Genomic DNA, 8,868 nt, shown 5'->3' with positions numbered 1-8,868 from the left:
TCTGGATCGTTACTCATTTAGTTGTTCTTCCTCTAAGAGCTTGTTTAGAAAGAAGGTACTTAAGTGGATCAATTTTAGTAATGAGATTTGTTTTGTGATTAAGCATATAGTGTCGAAGTTTTTGAGTACTGAAAACCACAACAAGACATGCTCTCTCAATTGGTTTGTATTTAAGCTTATAACTCACTAAGGTATGAATGATGTAGTTGTGTGAGGTGAAAACTGATGATGGCAAACTATTTCAAAATCATAAAGATCCAACCAAAAACAATCCTATTCCTACAATAAAACATTCACCATACGCCAATGAAGATACCTAAGAACATGCAAATCAAAAAATTGAAGCAATAATACCATTCACATGTCAAGTAGGGTTTGATCTCCATTGTCTCCTATCTCCATTGATCTTGTTTTATATATTTGATCTCAGATTTTGTATTGTGCACAAGAGCTCAACAAAGAATAGATTGTGGTTGTGAAGTCGCTTGATTGTAAGAAAACTTGATAGATGCATTAGCTAGATGATTGATTAAACAAATTAGTTAGGGTTGATAAGGATGAAAGAATCCTCTTATATAGAAGACACTTTAGAAAATGAAGGGATAAGATTAAGAGGTGAAAGAAATAAATGGTCCGCTAAGATTAAAGGGTAAGTAGAAGAAATAAGAGATAAATGACATGTGTCATAAGAAAAAGCTAATGAATTAATTTACATAAATAAAGATTTATTTAATTAATAGAAGAAGTGGGACCAATTAAATAAATAAAATATTTATTTAATTTAGGGAAAGATAATTTAAATAAACAAAAATATTTATTTAAATGAGGAAAGCGCTAGAAGAGGCTAAATGAATTAATTAAATACGTACAAATTTATTTAATTAATAGAAGACATGATAAAATAATTAAATAAATAAAATATTTATTTAATTAAGCTAGGACAATTTTAGGTGTCTATATTTTGCCCCTTTTTGAGATAATGTAGCTTGTTGTGTTGGCTCAAAGAAGATAAAATAAACTGATACAAAGTTGCCCCAAGACGGGAATGATATGCCCCCTTGAGAGATCGGATGTTTTTTTTTGAAAAATATTGCAGACAATCTCTCGATAAGAAAGAAAGGCTAGAAATGACTAATAAGATAAGGTGACAAGGTCATGCAGGAAAAATACCGACTCAAGAGGAATCAAAAAAATTGTGTTTGTCTTAAAAGGCCAAAATTGATAGTTCTGTGATCAACATATGCTATCAATTGGATAAGTTGTTGAGAGGATTCACTCAAAGAAGTTCCCTAGGGAAGACAAAATGAAAACAAAGCTAGAATTGGTAACCATGTGATAGACATGCATCGCCAATTGGATAAACTGTTGAGAGGATTCACTCAACAGGTGCTCTAAAATAGGCAAGTTTAATAAGCTAATTATAGGATAAGCTGTCGAATTAATAAAATCCGATGAGTTCTCTAGTAAGATAGGATATAGTACAATGTGACAAACATATACACTAGGATATAGCCTGATGAGTATCACCATGTGATAGACATAGGTACCACTAGGCGAGGATAGGATAAGATAAGTAGCACTATGTGATGAACATGAGTACCATTAGGATTGACACAATTGATTTGATTGGATGCAGGAGTACTTGCCCTAGATTGAGTCTAGAGAGCGATTTGTGATGACAAAGAGGTTACAGACAAATTTGACTATTGAGGACCACACCACGATCAAGATGATGGGATTGAGACACATTATGTATACGACTGAGATTTGGACAAACACAAGACTATTGACTGTTTTGGCGGAAAGATGGTCCTATTGGGCGTGCCAAAATGTTTGAGGTGAAAAATGATGATGACAAACTATTGTAAAACCATAAAGATTCAACCACAAACAATCCTAGTCCTACAATAAAACATTCACCACACACCAATGAAGATACCTAAGAACATGCAAATCAACAAATTGAGGCAATAATACCATTCACATGCCAAGTAGGGTTTGATCTCCATTTTCTCCTATCTCTATTGATCTTGTTTGATATATTTTCTCTCAGATTTTGTATTGTGCACAAGAGCTTAACAAAGAACAGATTGTTGTTGTGAAATTGCTTGATCGCAAGAAAGCTTGATAGACACATTAGCTAGATGATTGCTTAGACAAATTAGTTAGGGTTGATAAGGATGAAAGAATTCTCTTATATAGAAGACATTTTAGAAAATGGAGGGATAAGATTAAAAGGTGAAATAAAGAAATGGTCAGCTAAGATTAAAGGGTAGGTAGAAGAAATAATAAAATAATGAAGGGGGTAGGTAGAGAAAAATTAAGAGATAAATGACATATGTCATGAAGAGAAAAAGCTAATGAATTAATTAAATAAATAAAGATTTATTTAATTAATAGAAGAAGTGGGACCGATTAAATAAATAAAATATTTATTTAATTTAGGAAAAGATAATTTAAATAAACAAAAATATTTATTAAAATGAGGAAGGGGCTAGAAGAGGCTAAATGAATTAAATAAATAAATAAATAAATAAATATTTAATTAATAGAAGACTTAGGTTAAAATAATTAAATAAATTTAAAATATTTATTTTATTAAGCTAGGACAATTTTAGGTGTGTACAGTAGTATATAGCTCTTTCCTTACCTTGATCATCTACTAGTGCAAGAAATTGCCCTAGAGAGACTATTGTTGATGATATGTATAGTAGAAGAGGCTAATTTGGAATAGGAGGCATGAGCACAAGTGGTGAGGCAAGCAATTCCTCAATTTTATCAAATGCTTTTTGACATATACAATCCACTAAAATTTTGTGTCTTTGTGCAATAGGTGGGCAAAAGGTTGGCATTTATCAACAAGTTGGGTAAAGAACCTTTTGATAGCTTGAAGCTTACTTGTAGATTACGTAATTTCTTGATGTTTTTTAGGAGGTGTCATATCCACTATAGCTTTGACCTTTGTGGGATCCACCTCTACGCCTCTTCATGACACAATGAACCCAAGGAGTTTTCCTAAAGTGACCCCAAAGACACATTTCTTAGGATTAAGTTGTACTTGTATTGCTCAAGTCTTTTAAAGATTTTGTAAGTACGTAAATTTGTCCTCTTATCTTTGATTTTCCTAGAAGTTCATCCACATAGTCTTCCATGATGTCATATAGGAGGTCATCCACATAGTCTTCCATGATGTCATGTAGAAGGCGATGAAAGATATCAATCATGACCTTTTGATATGTAGCTCCAACATTCTTTAGGCCAAAAGGCATGACTTGATAATGAAAAGTTCCCCAAAGTGTGGTACAAGTTGTTTTATGTTGATCTTCCACTATAATTTTAATTTAATTATATCTTGAAAAATGATCCATTAGAGAAAGCATCTCATTCCCTACTATGAGATCAAAAATCATGTCAATGTTGGGCAAGGGGAAATCATCTTTAGGGAATGCCTTGTTAATATCTCTAAAATCGATACATATATGGATGTCCCCAACTAGTTTGCCAATTGGTACTATATTGGAGACCCATTTTGGATAGTCAATCAGATGAATGAATCCAACATCTAGCAATTTTTGTCATTCTGTTTTGACCAAGAGGGTGATTTATGAATGCATCTTCCTCAACTTTTGTTTAACTGGTTTCACATTAGGATGGACTGCAAGGTGGTGATCCACTAGTTTAAGATCTAGTCTTGGCATGTTATCATAAGACCATGCAATATTTTGTTGTGCACTTTTGAGGAATGTTGTTGTATTTTGCCTTTCTTAATCATTAAGTGATTTAGCAGTGATTTTTTTCTTTGAATTTTTAGGTGTCCCAGGGTTGACTTATTCAATTTCCTTAACCAAGATGGATGATCAAGCCAAGTCACTCATCTTCTAGTGCCTGATCTAAGTTCTCACTAGTGGATACATATTTTATTTTGACTTTTTTTGTGTTTTATAGTGCATCATCAATGTTTTCACTAGGGGAATTTTTGTTTTTATTTTTATTTTTATGACTAAGGGAGTTAACTTGACTGCTAAGGTATACATTCTCATTTAGTTGGATCCCATAGACTTTGTTATGATCTTCAAGATCTATATTTCCAAAAGTGTCAAGATAACATTATTGTCTTCACATATATCATGGGCAAGTGGTTCTTGTTGGTCACAATCTATCAGGTATACAAGTTGGATTTTGGATGAGGTGGATGGAGTGATGGTGCAAATATGGGTACTAGAGAAGAGTTCATCAAGGTATTCGAAAGACACTTCATAGAATTCCTCTTCATCGGAGTTGTCAACATCAAAAGGAGGAGCTTGGGGAGCACCAATGAGGGTTAACTTAGGTTTTGGGATGTGACCCAAGCCTTTATTGTCTTTGTAAGATGAAGGTGTAATTAGCTCCTTTCTTCCTTGTTCCTTAGGGCCTAGTCCATGTCCATGATATCCCATTTGTTGCACAATAGGGTATGCTTTGGGATACTTTTCTTTAGGGATATTGATTGTTTCTTCATCTTCTTCTCAATATAACTAGGAGGTGAAGTCTTCTTCGAGATTCTTCTCATCTAACGGACCCTGCCATTAAAAGGTAGCCTTTTTACATTGTATGGTAAGCTTATTTTAAATTTCTATCTCTTTAGGCCTTCCATAGGATTCTGGAGATGTAAGAAGGTGGCCCACATATAGTGCACTTTGAAGGCCATATTCTCCACATCCATTGTAAATCACTTAATCCTTAATCTTGGGCTGAGTGGAAGTGGAGGATGAGGTGGTGTTGGAAGGACCAATAAATGGTGTGAAGGTGGGGGTGTTAAGGGGGTAATGGTGGATATGTTTTCTTTCAAGAAGTTTGCAATATAGGAAGGGTTGGGGATCGCCGATAATAGTAATTTCCCTACCATTATATAGAAACTTGAGGCATTGATGGTGGATAGAGGGCATACTTTGGAGGGAGTGAGTCCAAGGGTGGCCAAGAAGGATTCTATATTGAAGATAAAGGTCTAAGACTTGATAAGTAGTTTCTACCATGGTTGGGCCAACTTGAAGTGGTAGTGTAATGGTACCTTTAGAGACCCTTTTTGAATCATCATAAGCCTTTATGGTAAGGTCAATGATATCGTTAGGGTAATGCCAAATATTTTATTGACTCTAATGTACATAGATTGAGAATGGATCCACTATCTATAAGGACTCTTTTAATTCTATTCTTGTGGATAATGGCTTCATTGTGTAGGAGTTTATTATGAGATAGGTCATTGGATGGGATGTCTTTGTTAGTGAAGATGAGGTGGTGTTGGGCGGTGAGATTTCTTATCAAGACATGGAATTGTGAGGCATTGATGTTGTCATGGATGCATGACTCAAGTAAAGCCTTTTCAAGAATTTCTTTATGGATGGGAGACATTTTGAGAAACTCAAGAATGGATATCTATGTAGGATTTTTGCCTAAGTGGTCAAGGATATTGTGGTGAGATGTGGTTGAGGTGGATGGGGTAGAAGACAAAGAGGGAGCTCCTTGAATAGTTATGCGACCTCTTCTAGTTGTGACATTGCAATCAATGCCTTTAATGGTGATAGTGGCAACTTGATTGTCAACTTCTTCAATTTGGCCAACAAGGGAATCAAAGCATGTGACCATATTGGTGTAGTCATAGGACATGGAATGAGATGATGAGGTTTTGTCTTTACCATGCTTAGAGAGAGGATCTTTATAAATCTTAAGCATACATAGGATGTGTTTGACTTAGGTCCAACAACTTCAATTTCCTCTCTATCAATAAGGTCTTGAACATAATTCCCGGTTCATGCACTTTTTGGTATCATGACCTTTAATGTGATGATACTCACAATTTATTCATATTCATTGCACCATGCAGGTTTAGGTTGGTTTTCATCATATGGTTGTGTTACAAGATATAGGACCATGTTTGGTTTCATGAGTTGTTGAAGAATAACATCAATTGGTTTGGCAAGAGGTGTGTACTCACCTTTTGCTTATTATTATTTTGTCGAGGAGGACCATGTGGAATGATGATGTTGTTGCATTACTTTTTGGTTGATTATTTTGTGGGGTGGGATCATGAGGTGGATTGGATTTGTTGGATAGTTTGGATTGTACTTGTATGGTTTGAATGTGTTTAGTGTTAGCCACACTATCATTGACAACATTTTTATTCTTAGCCCAAAATTTAGGTTTGTCATTAGATGAAGAACCATGGGTGTCCTTTTGATAGTGCTTGATTATGACTTGTTCAAGGAGTACCCTTTCCAAAGATAAGTCTTTTTTAGTGACATCTTCAAAGTCATCAAAGCATTGTACTCACAATTGGAAAGACATTTCAAAGACAAGGTTTCAAATAAATATTTTTACTTGGTGCTCTTCAAGAATAGGCAAAGGGAATATTCTAACAAGATGTTTTCATCATTGTAAGAAGTTGGCAAAGGTTTCCCCATTCCTTTGTTTTGTGTTACAAAGATCCATCATGGACACCTCATTTTCATTATTATGCCTATAGTGTGCAACAAACTTCTTTGCTAAGTTTTGGAAGGTGGAGGTGGAGCCATGTGGGAGGTTAGTGAACCATTCGAGTGTTGGTCCTCCTAGGCTCTTTGGGAAAAGTCTCTTTAAATAAATTTTATTGTAGGGAACTTCTTGGCATGCCATAAAAAAATCTTTGACATGTTCTCTAGGATCACCTTTTCCTTTGTATTTGTCAAATTTTGGAATGTCAATGTTTGGAGGAAAAGGAATCATGGTAATTTATTTGTTAAAAGGATAAGGACATATCTCCTTGAATGTATATGCTTTCTTTTGATGACCTTGTTGTAAACTAGCGATCATATTCTTCATGTCTTCAAGGTATTTCACAAGGTTATAAATTTGAAGGTTTTCATGTTGTAGATGATGAATGGGTTTGTATTCATTGTGATTATGTTGTTGGTTGAATATGTGTTGATGGTGACTTAAAAGGGGTTGCGTGATCCCAAAGTTCATGTATTGGTACAAAGATGTGTTGGTATTGTTAGAAGCATGATTATGGGCCTAAGCATTAGTGGTAGGAGGTTGTGAAATATGCATGACACTTATGGGTGGAAGAATACCATGGATGTAGTTAGTCGTGTTGTTGGAAGGTGTAGAAATTATGGTTGCTTTAGTGCTTGTATGGGTAGTGTTGGAAGGGATGACACTATGCAAAGGTGGGTTAAGAATGTTGTGGAATAGATTGTGGGTGATGGGTCAGGTGTTGTTGATTACATCCTCTATTAGTGGATTCATGAGGATGGATATGTCAAAACTTGGTGGAAGTCTGGCTTCACTTTGGATGAGGTCCACTAAAAACATACTTGGGTTTGACTTGATTAACCTTTCCATCATTTCTTGGTTATATTCATCATTTGCAAAGGCGAGCAATCTAGGGGACAAATCAAGTTTATCCAAAAGTACATGGTCTTCTTATGTGGGTTGATTTATGTCATCAGGTATCCCATTCTGAATGAAATTTTTTTAGGGTTTCAAGCAGCATTTTCAAAGTTTTCAAAGAGGGCAAGTTGGGAGGTTAAATTCTTGCACATGTAATCAAATCAGGTTAAATCCTCTTGTGCACATGCTCATGGTAACTAGATGTGCTAGCTCGCCAGGTGCTAGCCCATGAAATGGAAGTTTGATATTTTTGCAACTCAGCGTTTGAATGGCTTTTAGGTTGTTTTAACAAGGGCATTTTCAGAAATGCTTGAGTAGGCAACTTCACAGTTTAAAATATTTTGCCTAGGGAATCATCAAGGGCTATGGTTGTGCATTCTGGATTCATGGTAAAACATAATTCAGGTATGCCAACCCTTAGGGATTAGTGAGGTGTTTTGGTTAGTTTTCAAAGCTAATTTCAGAGGCTACTTAGGTTGTTTTGGTCAAAGTTTAGAATAGCTGAGCGACAAATTAAATTCTCGCCCAATCAAATTTTCAAGCCCGGGTTGCATTAAGTTGAGGTATTTGAGGATAATTAAATTGGTTTAGTTATCCTTTAGCGATGAGAGCAAAGAATATTTAAATGTAGCATTGACATTGGGCTCATTTTTTTTAATAAAGGTTAAGCCTCCAAGTGGGAGTGGACCCACGAGATGTATGAAAAGGAAAAAATCATATTCTAAGACCTTAGTATTTTCTCCTATACCGGCACGATTAATTTTTTTTGAAAGATTTTAAATCTTTTTGCCCCGCAAGGTGTAAGGGGCTGCTGTCTCGGGGAGATCAGTAGGCTTCTGGGGTTGTAAGTCCCTTGTTATTCTCAGCAGGTGGAAGTTGTGGTGATTGACAAAGGGTTAATGCCAAGCTACAATTGTGTGAGAATTGGACGAAAAACTTATATATGGGGGTCGGTTGAAAGAATAGCCGAGTGCCAGGAGTGCACCAAGGTGGTCTGCGGTAGACACCTCCTCCTAGGGGTGAAGAAGAGTAACCCTGCCCTCTAGTCTCAGGGAGATAGAGGTCCTACATGGACATTAGGGGTGAAGTAGAGTAACCCCGCCTTATCATTGGATGGTGAGGTTTACTGGTGGATGCATTCTCATGGTCCCTATCTCAGTGAAGCGGAGTAACTGAGCCAATGTTGGGGATGACTCCCGGGGAGTTATCGATGACCCGAGGACTAGGGAAGTGGAGTACCTAGGCTCTTGCGAGAAGGATGATCGTGCAATGGATTGTCTCGGTTGGGGAAATGGAGTACCCAAGATCTTGTAAGGGGGATGGCCGTGCAATGGGCTATCTATATCGGAATGTTGGAGCTTGAGAGTTGGGCAAGCTATGTGGGTTGAGTTGCAGAGCTAGAAGTCCATGTGTCTTGTGGAACAAGTGGGGTGATGTGCCGGGCACGCACCTAGGTTACCTAAA

Source organism: Cryptomeria japonica, chromosome 9, assembly GCF_030272615.1.
Source record: "Cryptomeria japonica chromosome 9, Sugi_1.0, whole genome shotgun sequence".
In the NCBI taxonomy this organism is placed as follows: domain Eukaryota; kingdom Viridiplantae; phylum Streptophyta; class Pinopsida; order Cupressales; family Cupressaceae; genus Cryptomeria; species Cryptomeria japonica.
The sequence above is the reverse complement of the archived record's forward strand: the minus strand, read 5'-3'. Positions refer to the sequence as shown.